This window comes from Anomaloglossus baeobatrachus, chromosome 4 (assembly GCF_048569485.1).
Source record: "Anomaloglossus baeobatrachus isolate aAnoBae1 chromosome 4, aAnoBae1.hap1, whole genome shotgun sequence".
Classification (NCBI taxonomy): Eukaryota; Metazoa; Chordata; class Amphibia; order Anura; family Aromobatidae; genus Anomaloglossus; species Anomaloglossus baeobatrachus.
This window is the reverse complement of record NC_134356.1, coordinates 423,440,218-423,464,592: the sequence shown is the minus strand read 5'-3', so window position 1 is coordinate 423,464,592 and position 24,375 is coordinate 423,440,218.

The following is a 24,375-nucleotide window of genomic DNA, read 5'->3' as shown; positions in this document are numbered from 1 at the left end:
AAAGTCCTCTGAGAGCCATGACTTGTTCATCTTGGTTCTTTTAGAGACACAGCGAGGGGACTCCAACCACAGTCTCCCTCGTTTCCACTAAATGGGCCACACACACCCCTCTTGAATGACATCAGTTGATGCCCCTTTTCAAAATGAAAAAGATGCTTTGCATGAAGCACTCTCAAAAATACGCTTGCCTTTCCCGTCCCCTGGCTGACCCAGGGGAAGAAAAGTCCTCTGAGAGCCATGACTTGTTCATCTTGGTTCTTTTAGAGACACAGCGAGGGGACTCCAACCACAGTCTCCCTCGTTTCCACTAACTGGGCCACACACACCCCACTTGACTGGCATCGGTTGAGCCCCCTTTTGAAAAAGAAAAAGATGCTTTGCATGAAGCACTCTCAAAAATACGCGTGCCTTTCCCGTCCCCTGGCTGACCCAGGGGAAGAAAAGTCCTCTGAGAGCCATGACTTGTTCATCTTGGTTCTTTTAGAGACACAGCGAGGGGACTCCAACCACAGTCTCCCTCGTTTCCACTAAATGGGCCACACACACCCCTCTTGAATGACATCAGTTGATGCCCCTTTTCAAAATGAAAAAGATGCTTTGCATGAAGCACTCTCAAAAATACGCTTGCCTTTCCCGTCCCCTGGCTGACCCAGGGGAAGAAAAGTCCTCTGAGAGCCATAACTTGTTCATCTTGGTTCTTTTAGAGACACAGCGAGGGGACTCCAACCACAGTCTCCCTCGTTTCCACTAACTGGGCCACACACACCCCACTTGACTGGCATCGGTTGAGCCCCCTTTTGAAAAAGAAAAAGATGCTTTGCATGAAGCACTCTCAAAAATACGCGTGCCTTTCCCGTCCCCTGGCTGACCCAGGGGAAGAAAAGTCCTCTGAGAGCCATGACTTGTTCATCTTGGTTCTTTTAGAGACACAGCGAGGGGACTCCAACCACAGTCTCCCTCGTTTCCACTAACTGGGCCACACACACCCCACTTGACTGGCATCTGTTGAGCCCCCTTTTGAAAAAGAAAAAGATGCTTTGCATGAAGCACTCTCAAAAATACGCGTGCCTTTCCCGTACCCTGGCTGACCCAGGGGAAGAAAAGTCCTCTGAGAGCCATGACTTGTTCATCTTGGTTCTTTTAGAGACACAGCGAGGGGACTCCAACCACAGTCTCCCTCGTTTCCACTAACTGGGCCACACACACCCCACTTGACTGGCATCGGTTGAGCCCCCTTTTGAAAAAGAAAAAGATGCTTTGCATGAAGCACTCTCAAAAATACGCGTGCCTTTCCCGTCCCCTGGCTGACCCAGGGGAAGAAAAGTCCTCTGAGAGCCATGACTTGTTCATCTTGGTTCTTTTAGAGACACAGCGAGGGGACTCCAACCACAGTCTCCCTCGTTTCCACTAACTGGGCCACACACACCCCACTTGACTGGCATCGGTTGAGCCCCCTTTTGAAAAAGAAAAAGATGCTTTGCATGAAGCACTCTCAAAAATACGCGTGCCTTTCCCGTCCCCTGGCTGACCCAGGGTAAGAAAAGTCCTCTGAGAGCCATGACTTGTTCATCTTGGTTCTTTTAGAGACACAGCGAGGGGACTCCAACCACAGTCTCCCTCGTTTCCACTAAATGGGCCACACACACCCCTCTTGAATGACATCAGTTGATGCCCCTTTTCAAAATGAAAAAGATGCTTTGCATGAAGCACTCTCAAAAATACGCTTGCCTTTCCCGTCCCCTGGCTGACCCAGGGGAAGAAAAGTCCTCTGAGAGCCATGACTTGTTCATCTTGGTTCTTTTAGAGACACAGCGAGGGGACTCCAACCACAGTCTCCCTCGTTTCCACTAACTGGGCCACACACACCCCACTTGACTGGCATCGGTTGAGCCCCCTTTTGAAAAAGAAAAAGATGCTTTGCATGAAGCACTCTCAAAAATACGCGTGCCTTTCCCGTCCCCTGGCTGACCCAGGGGAAGAAAAGTCCTCTGAGAGCCATGACTTGTTCATCTTGGTTCTTTTAGAGACACAGCGAGGGGACTCCAACCACAGTCTCCCTCGTTTCCACTAAATGGGCCACACACACCCCTCTTGAATGACATCAGTTGATGCCCCTTTTCAAAATGAAAAAGATGCTTTGCATGAAGCACTCTCAAAAATACGCGTGCCTTTCCCGTCCCCTGGCTGACCCAGGGGAAGAAAAGTCCTCTGAGAGCCATGACTTGTTCATCTTGGTTCTTTTAGAGACACAGTGAGGGGACTCCAACCACAGTCTCCCTCGTTTCCACTAACTGGGCCACACACACCCCACTTGACTGGCATCAGTTGAGCCCCCTTTTGAAAAAGAAAAAGATGCTTTGCATGAAGCACTCTCAAAAATACGCGTGCCTTTCCCGTCCCCTGGCTGACCCAGGGGAAGAAAAGTCCTCTGAGAGCCATGACTTGTTCATCTTGGTTCTTTTAGAGACACAGCGAGGGGACTCCAACCACAGTCTCCCTCGTTTCCACTAACTGCGCCACACACACCCCACTTGACTGGCATCAGTTGAGCCCCCTTTTGAAAAAGAAAAAGATGCTTTGCATGAAGCACTCTCAAAAATACGCGTGCCTTTCCCGTCCCCTGGCTGACCCAGGGTAAGAAAAGTCCTCTGAGAGCCATGACTTGTTCATCTTGGTTCTTTTAGAGACACAGCGAGGGGACTCCAACCACAGTCTCCCTCGTTTCCACTAAATGGGCCACACACACCCCTCTTGAATGACATCAGTTGATGCCCCTTTTCAAAATGAAAAAGATGCTTTGCATGAAGCACTCTCAAAAATACGCTTGCCTTTCCCGTCCCCTGGCTGACCCAGGGGAAGAAAAGTCCTCTGAGAGCCATGACTTGTTCATCTTGGTTCTTTTAGAGACACAGCGAGGGGACTCCAACCACAGTCTCCCTCGTTTCCACTAACTGGGCCACACACACCCCACTTGACTGGCATCGGTTGAGCCCCCTTTTGAAAAAGAAAAAGATGCTTTGCATGAAGCACTCTCAAAAATACGCGTGCCTTTCCCGTCCCCTGGCTGACCCAGGGGAAGAAAAGTCCTCTGAGAGCCATGACTTGTTCATCTTGGTTCTTTTAGAGACACAGCGAGGGGACTCCAACCACAGTCTCCCTCGTTTCCACTAAATGGGCCACACACACCCCTCTTGAATGACATCAGTTGATGCCCCTTTTCAAAATGAAAAAGATGCTTTGCATGAAACACTCTCAAAAATACGCTTGCCTTTCCCGTCCCCTGGCTGACCCAGGGGAAGAAAAGTCCTCTGAGAGCCATGACTTGTTCATCTTGGTTCTTTTAGAGACACAGCGAGGGGACTCCAACCACAGTCTCCCTCGTTTCCACTAACTGGGCCACACACACCCCACTTGACTGGCATCGGTTGAGCCCCCTTTTGAAAAAGAAAAAGATGCTTTGCATGAAGCACTCTCAAAAATACGCGTGCCTTTCCCGTCCCCTGGCTGACCCAGGGGAAGAAAAGTCCTCTGAGAGCCATGACTTGTTCATCTTGGTTCTTTTAGAGACACAGCGAGGGGACTCCAACCACAGTCTCCCTCGTTTCCACTAACTGGGCCACACACACCCCACTTGACTGGCATCGGTTGAGCCCCTTTTGAAAAAGAAAAAGATGCTTTGCATGAAGCACTCTCAAAAATACGCGTGCCTTTCCCGTCCCCTGGCTGACCCAGGGGAAGAAAAGTCCTCTGAGAGCCATGACTTGTTCATCTTGGTTCTTTTAGAGACACAGCGAGGGGACTCCAACCACAGTCTCCCTCGTTTCCACTAACTGGGCCACACACACCCCACTTGACTGGCATCGGTTGAGCCCCCTTTTAAAAAAGAAAAAGATGCTTTGCATGAAGCACTCTCAAAAATACGCGTGCCTTTCCCGTCCCCTGGCTGACCCAGGGGAAGAAAAGTCCTCTGAGAGCCATGACTTGTTCATCTTGGTTCTTTTAGAGACACAGCGAGGGGACTCCAACCACAGTCTCCCTCGTTTCCACTAACTGGGCCACACACACCCCATTTGACTGGCATCAGTTGAGCCCCCTTTTGAAAAAGAAAAAGATGCTTTGCATGAAGCACTCTCAAAAATACGCGTGCCTTTCCCGTCCCCTGGCTGACCCAGGGGAAGAAAAGTCCTCTGAGAGCCATGACTTGTTCATCTTGGTTCTTTTAGAGACACAGCGAGGGGACTCCAACCACAGTCTCCCTCGTTTCCACTAAATGGGCCACACACACCCCTCTTGAATGACATCAGTTGATGCCCCTTTTCAAAATGAAAAAGATGCTTTGCATGAAGCACTCTCAAAAATACGCTTGCCTTTCCCGTCCCCTGGCTGACCCAGGGGAAGAAAAGTCCTCTGAGAGCCATGACTTGTTCATCTTGGTTCTTTTAGAGACACAGCGAGGGGACTCCAACCACAGTCTCCCTCGTTTCCACTAACTGGGCCACACACACCCCACTTGACTGGCATCGGTTGAGCCCCCTTTTAAAAAAGAAAAAGATGCTTTGCATGAAGCACTCTCAAAAATACGCGTGCCTTTCCCGTCCCCTGGCTGACCCAGGGGAAGAAATGTCCCCTGAGAGCCATGACTTGTTCATCTTGGTTCTTTTAGAGACACAGCGAGGGGACTCCAACCACAGTCTCCCTCGTTTCCACTAACTAGGCCACACACACCCCACTTGACTGGCATCGGTTGAGCCCCCTTTTGAAAAAGAAAAAGATGCTTTGCATGAAGCACTCTCAAAAATACGCGTGCCTTTCCCGTCCCCTGGCTGACCCAGGGGAAGAAAAGTCCTCTGAGAGCCATGACTTGTTCATCTTGGTTCTTTTAGAGACACAGCGAGGGGACTCCAACCACAGTCTCCCTCGTTTCCACTAAATGGGCCACACACACCCCTCTTGAATGACATCAGTTGATGCCCCTTTTCAAAATGAAAAAGATGCTTTGCATGAAGCACTCTCAAAAATACGCGTGCCTTTCCCGTCCCCTGGCTGACCCAGGGGAAGAAAAGTCCTCTGAGAGCCATGACTTGTTCATCTTGGTTCTTTTAGAGACACAGCGAGGGGACTCCAACCACAGTCTCCCTCGTTTCCACTAACTGGGCCACACACACCCCACTTGACTGGCATCGGTTGAGCCCCCTTTTGAAAAAGAAAAAGATGCTTTGCATGAAGCACTCTCAAAAATACGCGTGCCTTTCCCGTCCCCTGGCTGACCCAGGGGAAGAAAAGTCCTCTGAGAGCCATGACTTGTTCATCTTGGTTCTTTTAGAGACACAGCGAGGGGACTCCAACCACAGTCTCCCTCGTTTCCACTAACTGGGCCACACACACCCCACTTGACTGGCATCAGTTGAGCCCCCTTTTGAAAAAGAAAAAGATGCTTTGCATGAAGCACTCTCAAAAATACGCGTGCCTTTCCCGTCCCCTGGCTGACCCAGGGTAAGAAAAGTCCTCTGAGAGCCATGACTTGTTCATCTTGGTTCTTTTAGAGACACAGCGAGGGGACTCCAACCACAGTCTCCCTCGTTTCCACTAAATGGGCCACACACACCCCTCTTGAATGACATCAGTTGATGCCCCTTTTCAAAATGAAAAAGATGCTTTGCATGAAGCACTCTCAAAAATACGCTTGCCTTTCCCGTCCCCTGGCTGACCCAGGGGAAGAAAAGTCCTCTGAGAGCCATGACTTGTTCATCTTGGTTCTTTTAGAGACACAGCGAGGGGACTCCAACCACAGTCTCCCTCGTTTCCACTAACTGGGCCACACACACCCCACTTGACTGGCATCGGTTGAGCCCCCTTTTGAAAAAGAAAAAGATGCTTTGCATGAAGCACTCTCAAAAATACGCGTGCCTTTCCCGTCCCCTGGCTGACCCAGGGGAAGAAAAGTCCTCTGAGAGCCATGACTTGTTCATCTTGGTTCTTTTAGAGACACAGCGAGGGGACTCCAACCACAGTCTCCCTCGTTTCCACTAAATGGGCCACACACACCCCTCTTGAATGACATCAGTTGATGCCCCTTTTCAAAATGAAAAAGATGCTTTGTATGAAACACTCTCAAAAATACGCTTGCCATTCCCGTCCCCTGGCTGACCCAGGGGAAGAAAAGTCCTCTGAGAGCCATGACTTGTTCATCTTGGTTCTTTTAGAGACACAGCGAGGGGACTCCAACCACAGTCTCCCTCGTTTCCACTAACTGGGCCACACACACCCCACTTGACTGGCATCGGTTGAGCCCCCTTTTGAAAAAGAAAAAGATGCTTTGCATGAAGCACTCTCAAAAATACGCGTGCCTTTCCCGTCCCCTGGCTGACCCAGGGGAAGAAAAGTCCTCTGAGAGCCATGACTTGTTAATCTTGGTTCTTTTAGAGACACAGCGAGGGGACTCCAACCACAGTCTCCCTCGTTTCCACTAACTGGGCCACACACACCCCACTTGACTGGCATCGGTTGAGCCCCTTTTGAAAAAGAAAAAGATGCTTTGCATGAAGCACTCTCAAAAATACGCGTGCCTTTCCCGTCCCCTGGCTGACCCAGGGGAAGAAAAGTCCTCTGAGAGCCATGACTTGTTCATCTTGGTTCTTTTAGAGACACAGCGAGGGGACTCCAACCACAGTCTCCCTCGTTTCCACTAACTGGGCCACACACACCCCACTTGACTGGCATCGGTTGAGCCCCCTTTTAAAAAAGAAAAAGATGCTTTGCATGAAGCACTCTCAAAAATACGCGTGCCTTTCCCGTCCCCTGGCTGACCCAGGGGAAGAAAAGTCCTCTGAGAGCCATGACTTGTTCATCTTGGTTCTTTTAGAGACACAGCGAGGGGACTCCAACCACAGTCTCCCTCGTTTCCACTAAATGGGCCACACACACCCCTCTTGAATGACATCAGTTGATGCCCCTTTTCAAAATGAAAAAGATGCTTTGCATGAAGCACTCTCAAAAATACGCGTGCCTTTCCCGTCCCCTGGCTGACCCAGGGGAAGAAAAGTCCTCTGAGAGCCATGACTTGTTCATCTTGGTTCTTTTAGAGACACAGCGAGGGGACTCCAACCACAGTCTCCCTCGTTTCCACTAACTGGGCCACACACACCCCACTTGACTGGCATCGGTTGAGCCCCCTTTTGAAAAAGAAAAAGATGCTTTGCATGAAGCACTCTCAAAAATACGCGTGCCTTTCCCGTCCCCTGGCTGACCCAGGGGAAGAAAAGTCCTCTGAGAGCCATGACTTGTTCATCTTGGTTCTTTTAGAGACACAGCGAGGGGACTCCAACCACAGTCTCCCTCGTTTCCACTAACTGGGCCACACACACCCCACTTGACTGGCATCAGTTGAGCCCCCTTTTGAAAAAGAAAAAGATGCTTTGCATGAAGCACTCTCAAAAATACGCGTGCCTTTCCCGTCCCCTGGCTGACCCAGGGGAAGAAAAGTCCTCTGAGAGCCATGACTTGTTCATCTTGGTTCTTTTAGAGACACAGCGAGGGGACTCCAACCACAGTCTCCCTCGTTTCCACTAAATGGGCCACACACACCCCTCTTGAATGACATCAGTTGATGCCCCTTTTCAAAATGAAAAAGATGCTTTGCATGAAACACTCTCAAAAATACGCTTGCCTTTCCCGTCCCCTGGCTGACCCAGGGGAAGAAAAGTCCTCTGAGAGCCATGACTTGTTCATCTTGGTTCTTTTAGAGACACAGCGAGGGGACTCCAACCACAGTCTCCCTCGTTTCCACTAACTGGGCCACACACACCCCACTTGACTGGCATCGGTTGAGCCCCCTTTTGAAAAAGAAAAAGATGCTTTGCATGAAGCACTCTCAAAAATACGCGTGCCTTTCCCGTCCCCTGGCTGACCCAGGGGAAGAAAAGTCCTCTGAGAGCCATGACTTGTTCATCTTGGTTCTTTTAGAGACACAGCGAGGGGACTCCAACCACAGTCTCCCTCGTTTCCACTAACTGGGCCACACACACCCCACTTGACTGGCATCGGTTGAGCCCCTTTTGAAAAAGAAAAAGATGCTTTGCATGAAGCACTCTCAAAAATACGCGTGCCTTTCCCGTCCCCTGGCTGACCCAGGGGAAGAAAAGTCCTCTGAGAGCCATGACTTGTTCATCTTGGTTCTTTTAGAGACACAGCGAGGGGACTCCAACCACAGTCTCCCTCGTTTCCACTAACTGGGCCACACACACCCCACTTGACTGGCATCGGTTGAGCCCCCTTTTAAAAAAGAAAAAGATGCTTTGCATGAAGCACTCTCAAAAATACGCGTGCCTTTCCCGTCCCCTGGCTGACCCAGGGGAAGAAAAGTCCTCTGAGAGCCATGACTTGTTCATCTTGGTTCTTTTAGAGACACAGCGAGGGGACTCCAACCACAGTCTCCCTCGTTTCCACTAAATGGGCCACACACACCCCTCTTGAATGACATCAGTTGATGCCCCTTTTCAAAATGAAAAAGATGCTTTGCATGAAGCACTCTCAAAAATACGCTTGCCTTTCCCGTCCCCTGGCTGACCCAGGGGAAGAAAAGTCCTCTGAGAGCCATGACTTGTTCATCTTGGTTCTTTTAGAGACACAGCGAGGGGACTCCAACCACAGTCTCCCTCGTTTCCACTAACTGGGCCACACACACCCCACTTGACTGGCATCGGTTGAGCCCCCTTTTAAAAAGAAAAAGATGCTTTGCATGAAGCACTCTCAAAAATACGCGTGCCTTTCCCGTCCCCTGGCTGACCCAGGGGAAGAAAAGTCCTCTGAGAGCCATGACTTGTTCATCTTGGTTCTTTTAGAGACACAGCGAGGGGACTCCAACCACAGTCTCCCTCGTTTCCACTAACTGGGCCACACACACCCCACTTGACTGGCATCGGTTGAGCCCCCTTTTGAAAAAGAAAAAGATGCTTTGCATGAAGCACTCTCAAAAATACGCGTGCCTTTCCCGTCCCCTGGCTGACCCAGGGGAAGAAAAGTCCTCTGAGAGCCATGACTTGTTCATCTTGGTTCTTTTAGAGACACAGCGAGGGGACTCCAACCACAGTCTCCCTCGTTTCCACTAACTGGGCCACACACACCCCACTTGACTGGCATCGGTTGAGCCCCCTTTTGAAAAAGAAAAAGATGCTTTGCATGAAGCACTCTCAAAAATACGCGTGCCTTTCCCGTCCCCTGGCTGACCCAGGGGAAGAAAAGTCCTCTGAGAGCCATGACTTGTTCATCTTGGTTCTTTTAGAGACACAGCGAGGGGACTCCAACCACAGTCTCCCTCGTTTCCACTAAATGGGCCACACACACCCCTCTTGAATGACATCAGTTGATGCCCCTTTTCAAAATGAAAAAGATGCTTTGCATGAAGCACTCTCAAAAATACGCGTGCCTTTCCCATCCCCTGGCTGACCCAGGGGAAGAAAAGTCCTCTGAGAGCCATGACTTGTTCATCTTGGTTCTTTTAGAGACACAGCGAGGGGACTCCAACCACAGTCTCCCTCGTTTCCACTAACTGGGCCACACACACCCCACTTGACTGGCATCGGTTGAGCCCCCTTTTGAAAAAGAAAAAGATGCTTTGCATGAAGCACTCTCAAAAATACGCGTGTCTTTCCCGTCCCCTGGCTGACCCAGGGGAAGAAAAGTCCTCTGAGAGCCATGACTTGTTCATCTTGGTTCTTTTAGAGACACAGCGAGGGGACTCCAACCACAGTCTCCCTCGTTTCCACTAACTGGGCCACACACACCCCACTTGACTGGCATCGGTTGAGCCCCCTTTTGAAAAAGAAAAAGATGCTTTGCATGAAGCACTCTCAAAAATACGCGTGCCTTTCCCGTCCCCTGGCTGACCCAGGGGAAGAAAAGTCCTCTGAGAGCCATGACTTGTTCATCTTGGTTCTTTTAGAGACACAGCGAGGGGACTCCAACCACAGTCTCCCTCGTTTCCACTAAATGGGCCACACACACCCCTCTTGAATGACATCAGTTGATGCCCCTTTTCAAAATGAAAAAGATGCTTTGCATGAAGCACTCTCAAAAATACGCTTGCCTTTCCCGTCCCCTGGCTGACCCAGGGGAAGAAAAGTCCTCTGAGAGCCATGACTTGTTCATCTTGGTTCTTTTAGAGACACAGCGAGGGGACTCCAACCACAGTCTCCCTCGTTTCCACTAACTGGGCCACACACACCCCACTTGACTGGCATCGGTTGAGCCCCCTTTTGAAAAAGAAAAAGATGCTTTGCATGAAGCACTCAAAAATACGCGTGCCTTTCCCGTCCCCTGGCTGACCCAGGGGAAGAAAAGTCCTCTGAGAGCCATGACTTGTTCATCTTGGTTCTTTTAGAGACACAGCGAGGGGACTCCAACCACAGTCTCCCTCGTTTCCACTAACTGGGCCACACACACCCCACTTGACTGGCATCGGTTGAGCCCCCTTTTGAAAAAGAAAAAGATGCTTTGCATGAAGCACTCTCAAAAATACGCGTGCCTTTCCCGTCCCCTGGCTGACCCAGGGGAAGAAAAGTCCTCTGAGAGCCATGACTTGTTCATCTTGGTTCTTTTAGAGACACAGCGAGGGGACTCCAACCACAGTCTCCCTCGTTTCCACTAACTGGGCCACACACACCCCACTTGACTGGCATCGGTTGAGCCCCCTTTTGAAAAAGAAAAAGATGCTTTGCATGAAGCACTCTCAAAAATACGCGTGCCTTTCCCGTCCCCTGGCTGACCCAGGGGAAGAAAAGTCCTCTGAGAGCCATGACTTGTTCATCTTGGTTCTTTTAGAGACACAGCGAGGGGACTCCAACCACAGTCTCCCTCGTTTCCACTAACTGGGCCACACACACCCCACTTGACTGGCATCGGTTGAGCCCCCTTTTGAAAAAGAAAAAGATGCTTTGCATGAAGCACTCTCAAAAATACGCGTGCCTTTCCCGTCCCCTGGCTGACCCAGGGGAAGAAAAGTCCTCTGAGAGCCATGACTTGTTCATCTTGGTTCTTTTAGAGAGACAGCGAGGGGACTCCAACCACAGTCTCCCTCGTTTCCACTAACTGGGCCACACACACCCCACTTGACTGGCATCGGTTGAGCCCCCTTTTGAAAAAGAAAAAGATGCTTTGCATGAAGCACTCTCAAAAATACGCGTGCCTTTCCCGTCCCCTGGCTGACCCAGGGGAAGAAAAGTCCTCTGAGAGCCATGACTTGTTCATCTTGGTTCTTTTAGAGACACAGCGAGGGGACTCCAACCACAGTCTCCCTCGTTTCCACTAAATGGGCCACACACACCCCTCTTGAATGACATCAGTTGATGCCCCTTTTCAAAATGAAAAAGATGCTTTGCATGAAGCACTCTCAAAAATACGCTTGCCTTTCCGTCCCCTGGCTGACCCAGGGGAAGAAATGTCCTCTGAGAGCCATGTCCACATTGTCAGTGGACAGACATGTGTGCTTATCTGCCAGCAGACCCCCAGCAGCACTGAAGACAGGTTCCGAGAGAACGCTGGCTGCAGGACACGACAAGATCCCCAAGGCGTACGTGGCGAGCTCAGGCAATTTATCAAGATTGGAAGCCTAAAATGAGCAGGGCTCAAGTTGCACAATAATGGAATCGATGTTTCCTTGCATATACTCATATATCTGTGTGTCCTCCTCTTTTTCCTTGGCCAGCTCTTTTGTTTTCACATGAGTATATGTCCTTGTCACTTTCCCATGTGTTGTGAGTTGTTTTTCACCTTTTCGACACCTTTGAGGGTGTTTTCTAGGTGTTTTTCTGTGTTTGTGATTGCCTGCCATTGTTTCCTATGCAGTTCGAGTTCGGTTCGTCGAACGTTCGACGAGCCGAACTCGAACGGGACCTCCGTTCGGCGAACCGACCTCGAGCCGAACCGGGACCGGTTCGCTCATCTCTATAAGGGAGAGCCAAATGAAAAGATAAAGGATTAAAAAGCTCCGAAATCTTATAAGGCCCAATTAATCTTGGCTTAAATTTAGGAGCAGAAACTCTCATAGGAATATTTTTGGAGGACAACCAAACCATGCCCCTCACTTTAAACCCGGGAAACCAACAGGCCTATGCCGGTTGGCAAACCTTTGTGCATTCTCCTGGGACTGAAACAATTTGTACACTACCTGACCCCAAATCTGCTGCATTCTCTCCACCACAGAATCAGCTCCCGGACAGGCCGAAGCCTCAACCTGCCCTGAAGAAAACCTGGGATAAAACCCAAAATTGCAGAAAAACGGAGACATCAAAGTAGCAGAGCTAGTCCAATTATTGAGAGCAAACTCTACCAATGGCAAAAACAAAACCCAGTCATCTTGATCCGCACATACAAAACACCTCAAATAGGTTTCCAAAGTCTAGTTTGCTCTCTCAGTCTGACCATTGGTCTGAGGATGAAACGCAGAAAAGAAAGACAACTCAATTCCTAATTTTGAACAAAATGCTCTCCAAAATCTGGACACAAACTGAACTCCTATGTCTGACACAATATTCTTAGGAATACCATGTAAACGAACCACCTGTTGAATAAACAAGGGCACCAACTCTGATGAAGACAGCAACTCAGGCAATGGTACCAAATTGATCATCTTAGAAAATCGATCACAAATAACCCAAATAACCGTCATCCTCTGAGAGACAGGAAGATCAGAAGTAAAATCGATAGCGATATTAGTCCAAGGTTCTTAGGTACATGCAATGGAAATAACAACCCACTAGATCGTGAACTACAAGGCTTGGATCTAGATTGCACAAAACTCCTGACATCCCGAGACAAAGAAGGCCACCAAAAAGACCTATTCACTAGATCCCTAGTACCAAAAATCCCAGGATGACCAGCCAAAACAAAACAATGAATATCGGACATAACTTTACTACTCCATTGCTTAGGAACATACAGTTTCCCCACAGGACATCTCTCAGGTTTGTTCCCCTGAAATCTCTCAAGTGCTAACCTCAAATTGGGCGAAATGGCGGAGAGGATCACACCTTCATTCAGGATGGTAGATGGCTCAGCAACATCAAGAGACTCAGCAAAGAAATTTCTATAGAGGGCATCTGCTTTAATATTCTTGGTGCCTGGTAGAAAAGAGACCACAAAATCGAAACGCGTAAAAAATAAAGCTCACCTGGCCTGCATAGGATTCAATCTCTTGGCAGATTCAAGATAGGTCAGATTCTTATGATCAGTGAGCACCACAATTTGATGTCTAGCCCCCTACAACCAATGTCTCCATTCTTCAAAAGCCCCCTTCATAGTCAATAATACCCGATTACCCACATCAAAGTTTCGTTCAGATGGAGAAAATTTCTGAGAGAAAAAGGTGCAAGGCTTCAGTTTGAAAGTTATAGGATCTCTTTGAGACAAAACAGCACCTGCTCCAATCTCTGAGGCATCTATCTCCACCTGAAACGGAAGAGAAACATCAGGTTGCTGCGGGACTGGAGCAAAAGTGAACCTCTTTTTAAGCTCCTGGAAGGCCATAATGGCCTCTGGGGTCCAATTATCAACATCAGCTCCCTTTTTGGTCAACTCTATCAAAGGTTTAACAATACTAGAGAAATTACCTATACATTTATGGTAGAAATTTGCAAAACCAAAATTTTTGATGATCAGAAATTTACCAATCAGTTCCCAAAAAATATTCATGAATGACTGGATGACGGAGGGGGCATTAGTGAGCCCAAAAGGCATCACTAGGTATTCAAAATGCCCCTCAGGGGTATTAAAAGCGATCTTTCATTCACACCTATTGCCAATCCACATGATACGTATATATAGCCTGGGTCTCAGCTTCCCATACACGGTAAGTTTTTTAACATGCATGAGAGGACACACACAAGCTAGGGACTCCAACGTAGAGAAATACTTTGGCGTAGTGTTGGGGCTCTATTGCATTGATCAATTCAGTAGCTAAATTTCTCTTTATTCATATATTCATGGCAGTAATGCAGGTTCCATTTTTCCCATTTCATTCTTACATATAGCTATTGAATTTTTCATGTCAGTATTCACACCAGCTGTGGTCTGCAGGCTGCAGCCGTCTGCTTTACCCTAGCTGGCTATAAAAAATAGGGGGAACCCTACGTCATTTTTTTTTTTAGATTTATTTTTTTTTGCTAAATACAATGCTAAGCACCCCTTAGTGCCACATGAAAGGCACCAAAGGGTGCAAAATTACAAAATGCAGGAGAGTGGGACATGATGTGTCATTCTGCCATTATAATGACAGAAAAGACTGATTTGAAGCACAGGAAAATCACCAGAGCGCTCTACGCTGTGAAAAGCAGTAGAAAATGGCACTGGAGTGAACATGTGACCGCCTCATCTTAGTTGAAGCTATGGATCCTGGGTAAATTTATGTATTTTCCCTCCAGTTTTTTTGCAGTACGCAAAAAAAATGGAAGGCACACGGATGACAAACAGATGACATACGGACGGTATACGGAACAGAAACGGATGCAACATGGATGTACCCGTGAAAAAAACGGATCGCTTTTTGCGGACCGCAAAAACGGATCGGTCGTGTGAATGTAGCCTTATTCTGATCTGCCATTTATAAGCAGCAAGCAGAAATAAGTGAATAGCGCCGGCCAGCGTCAGAAAATCTCCGGGGTTTCAGGGGTAGCTGAGACTCTGGAGATCATGATTCAGGCCGTTTTTTCCGATCCCCGCTCACGTGATCACAGGTATACACCGTATCCCGATGATCACGTTACAGTAAATGACAGCGCCGGTAAAATATTATTTATCTCTCATCTGACATGAACAAACATGTCTGATGGGAGATAAATCTCCTCCCCGGTCCCCTCCAGACACCCAGTATCGCCAAAGTGCCCCCCCAACCCCCTCCCGGAAATCCAAGATGGCCGCGCGCACAACAGCGCGCCGGCCGCATTCACCCTACTCCTCTGATTTCTCTTGCATATGCCATGACACATGCGACAGAAAACTCCTCCCCAGGCCCTGCCAGGTCACCCCCTATAAACCCACCGGTGTTCCCCAGTGTCTCACGGTACCTGTGCAGCATTGATCCCTCGCGGCCCCCTTTTTCACAATAGACGCTGCCGCATGCACAGAGCGGCTGTCAGCTCAGCTTCCTGTGTTCAGACACAGTGAGTGGCGGTGACCATGCATCTGTAAGCTACTGCAATGCCCTGCTCATGAGGTAAGGAACTAAGTTGATCAGGAGAGCTATACTACATTTCCAAATGAAGTTATTTGATTTTATAATTTTATAGTTGCCCTGCTGAACGACTACCAAACATGAGAGTCCGTTATACACCACAAAAAAACATGTCTAAATAGCGAGCTCTGTTGTTTAGTATTCATTCAGCTGGATAACTGGACTTAAAGGGGTATTCCATCTCCAAGATCCTATCCCCAATATATAGTAGGTGGAATAGTAATAATATTAGGACATACCTTTGTTTGCAAATTTAGTATAGTTCTCCTGATTAAGCATGCCCTTACCTCATGAGCAGGGCATTGCAGCTTTGGTAGCAACAGTTACAACATGGACTCTGCTGCTGTGGACCCGGGGAGTGTGGGTGCAGATTCATTGCACCCACATTCCTCACATGGAGGGTCTGCACTCCTAGAAAATGGGGAAAACATTCCCTGAGCGTGTCCCCCCATATTCTAGATGGTCCAGAGTCATCGTGGGACCCCCTTATTTTTTTTCCTTACAATAAATTGGTGAAAGAGGGAATGTTTTGGGGAGTGTTTTTTCAAATACATTTTTTTTTGTCTATTTTTTTGTTAGTACTGACAGTTTGTGATATCGGGAATCTGATAGACGCCATGATATCACAAACTGCTGGGCTTGATGTCAGGTGACCTTACAGCTAGTATCAACCCCATTTATTACCCCGTTTGCCACCGCACCATTGCACGGGATGAGCTGGGGTAAAGCGCCAGGATTGGCGCATCTAGTGGATGCGCCACTTCTGGGGCGCCTGCGGCCTGCTATTTTTAGGCTGTGAAGGGCAAATAACTATGGACCTTCCCACCCTGAGAATACCAGACCACAGCTGTCCGCTTTACCTTGGCTGGTGATCCAATTTTGGGGGACCCTACTTTTTTTTGTAATTATTAATATTTATAAAATAATTATAAAAAAAGAGCCTGGGGTGACCTCTACATTGGATCCCCAATCACGGTAAAGCTGCCAGCTGTGGTTTTCAGGCTACAGCCTTTTGCTTTACCCTAGCTGGATATCAAAAATGGGGGGACCCAACGTCATTTTTTTTAACTATTTTTTTAAATAAAAAAAATTAAGTGGCTTCCCTGCATTTTGATTGCCATCCAAGGTAACGCCAGGCAGATGGGAGTGGCAACCCGTAGCTGTCTGCTTTATGTGCGCTGAGAATCAAAAATACCGCGGAGCGCTACGTCATTTTTTTTAAAGATTTATTTTTACAGCACTGTGATGTCAGGCAATCAAAATACAGGGAAGCCCTTTTTGTTTTTAGTTATTTAAATAAATAATTAAAAAAAATATATATGGGCTCCCGCTGCATTTTTTGTATTGCTAGCTAAGGGTAATCCAAGCAGCTACTGGCTGCTAACCCCAACTACTTGGTGTTACCTTCACAGGCAATGGAAAATCCAGGGAAGCATTTTTTATATTTTTTGCCAAAAAACTCCAAAAAAAATGACGTGAGCTTCGCCATATTTTTGTATGCCAGCCAGGTACAGCAGGCAGGTACGGGCTGCCCCCAACCCCCAGCCGTCTATTTGTACCTGGCTGGGTACTAAAAATATAAGGAAGCCCTTTTTTTAATTATTTCATGAATTTCATGAAATAATTAAAAAAAAAAAACGACGTAGGCTTCGCCCCATTTTTGTGTCCAGCAGGGTACAACTAGGCAGCTGGGGATTGGATCCGCAGCACAGGTTAGCCCGAGCTTTCTGGGCCCCTCTGCTGCGAATTGCAGTCCGCAGCCGCCCCAGAAAATGGCGCTCTCATAAAAGCGCCATCTTCTGGCGCTGTATCTAACTCCTCCAGCTGCCCTGATGCCGGTGGCTTGCTGGGTAATAATGAGTTAATACTAGCTTTGTTTTACTAGCTAGTATTAAGTCAGAGATTCTTAATGTCAGGCAAGTTTGACCCAGCCATTAAGACTCTCCAATAAAGAGTTAAAAAAAAGACACCACACAGAGAAAAAATACTTTAATAGAAATAAATACACAGACACATTAGAGACTCCATGTTTATTACTCCTTCTTATCCCTCCACGATCCATGGTCTTCTGTCTTCTTTCTCCTTCAGCCCATGTAGCTCTGCCCCATCAACAGCGCTGCATGGGAGGAAGACGCTGCTGCTCCCCATGCAGGCTTTTCACTCCGTGAGTGATCAGTGCTGCTGGCTGTTAGCGGTATCGTCACCGTTGACAGACGGGTTACCATAGCAATGGTGCTCCGATCACGTGATTCCCGGTGCTGCTGTGGCTGTAATCGGTGACGTCACCGCTAACAGGCGCGTTGCTATGGCAACGGTGATCTCCGTTATTGACCGCTGTGTCAGCCGGTCAATATTGGAACAGGGAAGTAGAACGGGGAGTCGACCGTGTGCCAGAACATGTCGCCGGTACACGGCGATACACAAACGTGCACCGTGTACCGGAGAGTGCAATGACAGGACCTAGCATGACGTCAAATACATGTGACCAGTCTGTAGCCAATGAGATAATAGACACATGACTGGTCACATGGCTATTTTGACGTCACGATAGGTCCTGTCATTACTGCTGGTTACCGGGAGGACGCGATTACCAATTGAAATAAATAAAATAAATTAAAATAAATTTACTTAAAAAAAGGATACAGATCCGGTACATCCTTCAAGTTTAAAATTGTTTCTTCCTTATTATTATTCTGGAACATCAACAGCTCCTTCTCGTTTGTCTTAACCTTTTGAAGCAAATAAATGTGCTCATTTTTTTCATTATCTGAAACGGGTTTTCCCATCTTAGTTATTAGTGATGAGCGAGTACTAAAAAGCTCGGGTGCTCGAAGCTCGGGCCGAGCCTCCCAAGATACTCGTGTACTCGGGCCGAGCAACGAGCCCAATGTTATCCTATGGGAGACCCGAGTATTTTTGTGAAATGACCCCCCGGCAGCATGCAGAAACCCTAAAAATGTCACAAAAGTCTCAGAAGAGTGCTCAAATGACATGGCAACAGCATGGGGAAGACCCCTTGAAGCATTTATCACTGAAAAGTCACAGCTGTGAACAATTTTGTCCGCGTTTTACGCCATTTTTACGGACTCACCAGAAAACCGAAAACCTTCCAAAATGACCCCAAAATGATTTTTCATGGCGGAAATGTTAAGGGCACATACCCAATAGTGAGATAGAGCTGGTGTATGTTACTTTTTGAGATTAATACATGAAAGATTTTACGTGAAAACATTGTGTGGCACTCCGATGTCCCTGAGAAGAGACGTACATGAAGGCCTCTTGAGTCTAATGTGCCCATTTTGAGGAAGTGAGTCTTTGTAGTATTTTCCTTTGCCAGGGCAGTCCAAAATTGTGAGGTTCACCAATGCCCCTACATACAGACGTGCATGAGGGCCTGTAAACCTGAAGTGCCCATTGTAAGGAAGTGGGTCTATTGTAGTATAGCCCTTAGGCAGGGCAGCCAAAAATTGGGAGGCTCCACGTTGTCCCTGGGTAGAGACGTGCATGAGGGCCTCAAAACATTAAGTGTCCATTGTCAGGAAGTGGGTGTATTATAGTATAGCCCTTAGGCAGGGCAGCCAAAAATTGGGAGGCTCCACATTGTCCCTGGATAGAGACGTGCATGATGGCCTGTAAACCTGAAGTGCCCATTGTAAGGAAGTGGGTCTATTGTAGTATAGCCCTTAGGCAGGGCAGCCAAAAATTGGGAGGCTCCACATTGTCCCTGGATAGAGACGTGCATGATGGCCTGTAAACCTGAAGTGCCCATTGTAAGGAAGTGGGTCTATTTTAGTATAGCCCTTTGCCAGGGCAGCCAAAAATTGGGAGGCTCCACGTTGTCCCTGGATAGAGACGTGCATGATGGCCTGTAAACCTGAAGTGCCCATTGTAAGGAAGTGGGTCTATTGTAGTATAGCCCTTAGGCAGGGCAGCCAAAAATTGGGAGGCTCCACATTGTCCCTGGATAGAGACGTGCATGATGGCCTGTAAACCTGAAGTGCCCATTGTCAGGAAGTGGGTGTATTATAGTATAGCCCTTAGGCAGGGCAGCCAAAAATTGGGAGGCTCCACATTGTCCCTGGATAGAGACGTGCATGATGGCCTGTAAACCTGAAGTGCCCATTGTAAGGAAGTGGGTCTATTGTAGTATAGCCCTTAGGCAGGGCAGCCAAAAATTGGGAGGCTCCACATTGTCCCTGGATAGAGACGTGCATGATGGCCTGTAAACCTGAAGTGCCCATTGTAAGGAAGTGGGTCTATTGTAGTATAGCCCTTAGGCAGGGCAGCCAAAAATTGGGAGGCTCCACGTTGTCCCTGGGTAGAGACGTGCATGAGGGCCTCAAAACATTAAGTGTCCATTGTCAGGAAGTGGGTGTATTATAGTATAGCCCTTAGGCAGGGCAGCCAAAAATTGGGAGGCTCCACATTGTCCCTGGATAGAGACGTGCATGATGGCCTGTAAACCTGAAGTGCCCATTGTAAGGAAGTGGGTCTATTGTAGTATAGCCCTTAGGCAGGGCAGCCAAAAATTGGGAGGCTCCACGTTGTCCCTGGGTAGAGACGTGCATGAGGGCCTCAAAACATTAAGTGTCCATTGTCAGGAAGTGGGTGTATTATAGTATAGCCCTTAGGCAGGGCAGCCAAAAATTGGGAGGCTCCACGTTGTCCCTGGGTAGAGACGTGCATGAGGGCCTCAAAACATTGTTCCCATTGCAAAGGAGCGGGTCTCCTGTCGTTGTAATGTCCATTCTGCAAAGAATGGGCGAAAAAATTTACCACTGGGGGTATACCTGAAACAAAGGCCTAAGTATTGCAATTTGTAACGGTCATCATCATGGTGGCGCATGAGGAGAAGGAGGAGCAGTCCAGCGATTATCCAAAGTCCAGAAGTGTGTACCCATGGGTGAGTGGAGGTACATGGCAAACTTTAAATTCCGCTCTCATTTGCTGGTGGTGTGGTGAAGTCTGGCCCAATCCAACCCTTGTTCATCTTGATCAGAGTCAGCCTGTCAGCATTTTCAGTTGACAGGCGGGTGCGTTTATCTGTAATGATTCCACCTGCGGCACTAAAAACACGCTCTGACAAAACGCTAGCAGCAGGGCAGGCCAGGACTTCCAAGGCGTAGAGAGCCAATTCATGCCACGTGTCCAGCTTGGATACCCAATAATTGTAAGGCACAGAGGAATGTCGGAGTACAGTTGTTCGATCTGCAAGGTACTCCTTCAGCATCTGGGCAAACTTAGGATTTCTTGTGGCACTACCCCGCACCTCAGGGGCTGTGGTACGTGAGGGGCTGAGAAAACTGTCCCACATCTTAAAGACTGTTCCCCTACCTCTGGCGGATTGGACTTGTGCCTCTCTCGGCTGTACGCCTCGGTTGTCCACTGATTCCTGACCTATGCCGCTAGCGTTTTGTGAGGGGAATGCTTTGCCTACTTCCGTGACTATGGCCTTCCGGAACTGCTGCATTTTGGTTGACCTCTCCTCCACGGGAATAAGAGACAAAAAGTTCTCCTTGTAGCGTGGGTCTAACAGTGTTACCAACCAGTAATGATTGTCGGCCAAGATGTTCTTAACGCGAGGGTCACGAGACAGGCAGCTTACCATAAAGTCAGCCATGTGCGCCAGACTCTTAACAGCCAGGACTTCAGTAGCCTGACCAACAAGATGACTGAACATGCTGTCCTCCTCCTCCTCCTCCTCCTCCTCCTCCTCCTCCTCCTCATCTACCCTGTCCTCTGGCCAGCCACGCTGAACCGAGGATATGACTGGTGTGCATGTCATATCCTCAATTTGGCCGGAGAGTTGCTCCATGTCTTCATCCTCCTCCTCGTCATAGTCCTCCACTGCACGTTGTGATGAGACGAGGCTGGGCTGTGTGTTATCACCCACACCCACTACTGTTTCTTGCTGCAACTCATCGCGCTCCGCCTGCAATGCATCATGTTTGTTTTTCAGCAGAGACCGTTTTAGAAGGCAGAGTAGCGGTATGGTGACGCTAATAATGGCGTCATCACCACTCACCATCTTGGTGGAGTCCTCAAAGTTTTGGAGGATGGTACATAGGTCTGACATCCATCTCCACTCCTCAGGTGTTATGTGTGGAGTTTGACCCATTTCCCGACGGCTTAGGTGATGCAGGTACTCAACAACTGCCCTCTTCTGCTCACATATCCTGACCAACATGTGCAGAGTTGAATTCCAACGCGTGGGGACATCACACACCAGTCTGTGAGCCGGAAGATGCAAACTGCGCTGAAAGCTGGCAAGGCCGGCTGAAGCAGTAGGTGACTTTCGAAAATGTGCAGACAGGCGGCGAACTTTTACCAGCAGATCAGACAGCTCTGGGTATGACTTTAGAAACCGCTGAACCACGAGGTTGAGCACATGGGCCACGCATGGAACATGTGTCAGCTGGCCTCGCCTCAAAGCCGCCACCAGGTTCCGGCCATTGTCACACACGACCTTTCCTGGCTTTAGGTTCAGAGGTGTGAGCCAGTGATCTGCCTGCTGTTTCAGAGCTGTCCACAGCTCTTCTGCATTGTGGGGTTTGTCACCTATGCAGATTAGCTTCAGCACAGCCTGTTGCCGCTTCGCCGAGGCAGTGCTGCAGTGCTTCCAGCTTGTGACTGGTGTGGAGGGTATAGTGGATGAGGATGTGCAGGAGGAGGAGGAGGCTGAAGAGCATGACATTCCGGAGCTGTAGAGTGTGGGTGAAACACTGACTGAGGTAGGGCCTGCAAACCTTGGTGTGGGAAGGACGTGTTCCGTCCCTCGCTCAGACTGGGTCCCAGCTTCCACAATATTAACCCAGTGTGCCGTCAACGAGATGTAGCGGCCTTGCCCACAAGCACTTGTCCACGTGTCTGTGGTTAGGTGGACCTTGGGTGAAACAGCGTTGTTCAGGGCACGTGTGATGTTTTGTGACACGTGGTTATGCAACGCGGGGACGGCACACCGGTAGAAATAGTGGCGGCTGGGGACCGAGTAACGTGGGACAGCTGCCGCCATCAGGTCACGGAATGCCTCTGTCTCCACCAGCCTAAAAGGCAACATTTCCAGCGCAAGCAGTCGCGAAATGTTAGCATTTAGAACTGTGGCATGTGGGGTGTTGGCAGTGTATTTGCGCCTGCGTTCAAAGGTTTGCTGAATGGATAACTGAATGCTGCGCTGGGACAAGGACGTGCTTGATGATGGTGTTCTTTCTGCGTAGGCAACTGCAGGTGCAGGAGTGGAGGAGGCTTGTTCGCAGGCAGCATGGACAGGGGATTGGCTCGCAGTGACAAAGGCAAGCACTGCTCCTCGACTCTGTTGTACTTCCCACAAAGTCGGGTGCTTGGCTGACATGTGCCTGATCATGCTGGTGGTGGTCAGGCTGCTAGTTTTGGTACCCCTGCTGATGCTGGCACGGCAGGTGTTGCAAATGGCCTTTTTTGAATCATCTGGATCCAACTTAAAAAACTGCCAGACTCGGGAAGACCTAACATTTGTACAGGCACCTTGTGTCGTCGTGTTGTTCCGGGGAACGGTTGCCTGACTTCTGCCTGGGGCCACCACCCTGCTTCTTACTGCCTGTTGTGATGCTACGCCTCCCTCCCCCTGTGCACTGCTGTCCTCGCTCTGCATATCCTCCTGCCAGGTTGGGTCAGTTACTGGATCATCCACCACGTCGTCTTCCTCTTCCGCACCCTGCTCCTCCTCCTGACTTCCTGACAATTGTGTCTCATCATCGTCCACCACTTGTTGAGACACGTTGCCAACTTCGTGAGAACGTGGCTGCTCAAATATTTGGCCATCTGTACAGACGATCTCCTCATGACCCACTTCAATATGAGCTGGCGAGAGGCCAGAATGTGTGAATGGAAACGTGAACAGCTCTTCCGAGTGTCCAAGTGTGGGATCATTAATGTCCGAGGAGGACGTGTACTCAGCCTGGTGGTAGGAAGGAGGATCAGGTTCAGAAATGTGCGGTGCAGTATCACGGCTACTGACACTTGACCGTGTGGAAGACAGAGTGTTTGTGGTGGTGCCAATCTGACTGGAAGCATTATCTGCTATCCAACTAACAACCTGTTGACACTGGTCTTGGTTCAAGAGCGGTGTACTGCTGCGGTCCCCAAGAATTTGGGACAGGACGTGCGAGCGACTAGATGTGGCCCTTTGTTGTGGCGAAATTAGAGCTTGCCCACGACCTCGGCCTCTGCCTGCACCACCATCACGTCCACTTCCTTGTTCCTTGCCAATGCCCTTGCGCATTTTGCAATGCTGTGCACTGCTGACGTGTATATTCACTACTTGTGCGTTATATCAAAGTTTGTGGAAATTGCACACAAGTGCACCTGTACGCTGCCACCAACAGGCACACACGTGCGGTTTTAAAAACCAAGCACGGACGCAATAAGAACCTAACAGGTTTTTTTGGGGAGCGACAATTACAGACAAGTCAGACACTATCTGGACTGTTTTACACTGTGTACACCAGCCCCAGATATGATGAAGGCTGGTATACGGTCACCACTACCCTGCCTGCCTGCCTGCCTGTATACTGGTACAATAGTCCTGACAAGGACTCTTCTGGTCACTAGCCTGTATTCAGACCTGGCTATACCCTGCCTGTATATAGCAACAATAGTCCTGAGAAGGACTCTGCTACTGTACTCCGACCTGGCTATACCCTGCCTGCCTGTATACAACTAGAATAGTCCTGAGAAGGACTTTTGGTCACACTGTTTGCAGCCCTGCAACTGAAAAAGCTATAAAGGGCCGCAAAGCTTTCCCTGAATCAGCGACACTCTCCCTGCACTGACTGTCTGGATAGCTGTGAGCAGAGCACAGCGCGCCGGCCGGTATAAAGGCTCGGTCACGCTGTGCAGGCCGGCCAATCACTGCAATTCCACAACTAACAGGGCTGTGGCATTGCAGTGGTCTGCCAGCCAATCCCTGCATGAGGGCTGGCTCTCAAAAGAGCGCCAACATGCAGAAATGAAGACCACGAGTACAGCACGAGTATCGCGAGATTACTCGGTCCCCGCCGAGCAGCCCAAGTACAGCGATACTCGTGCGAGTACCGAGTAGTTACAAGCATGCTCGCTCATCACTATTAGTTATTTATCCACTGTAAATATGCTGAGGCTGCGCCAACTGAATATAT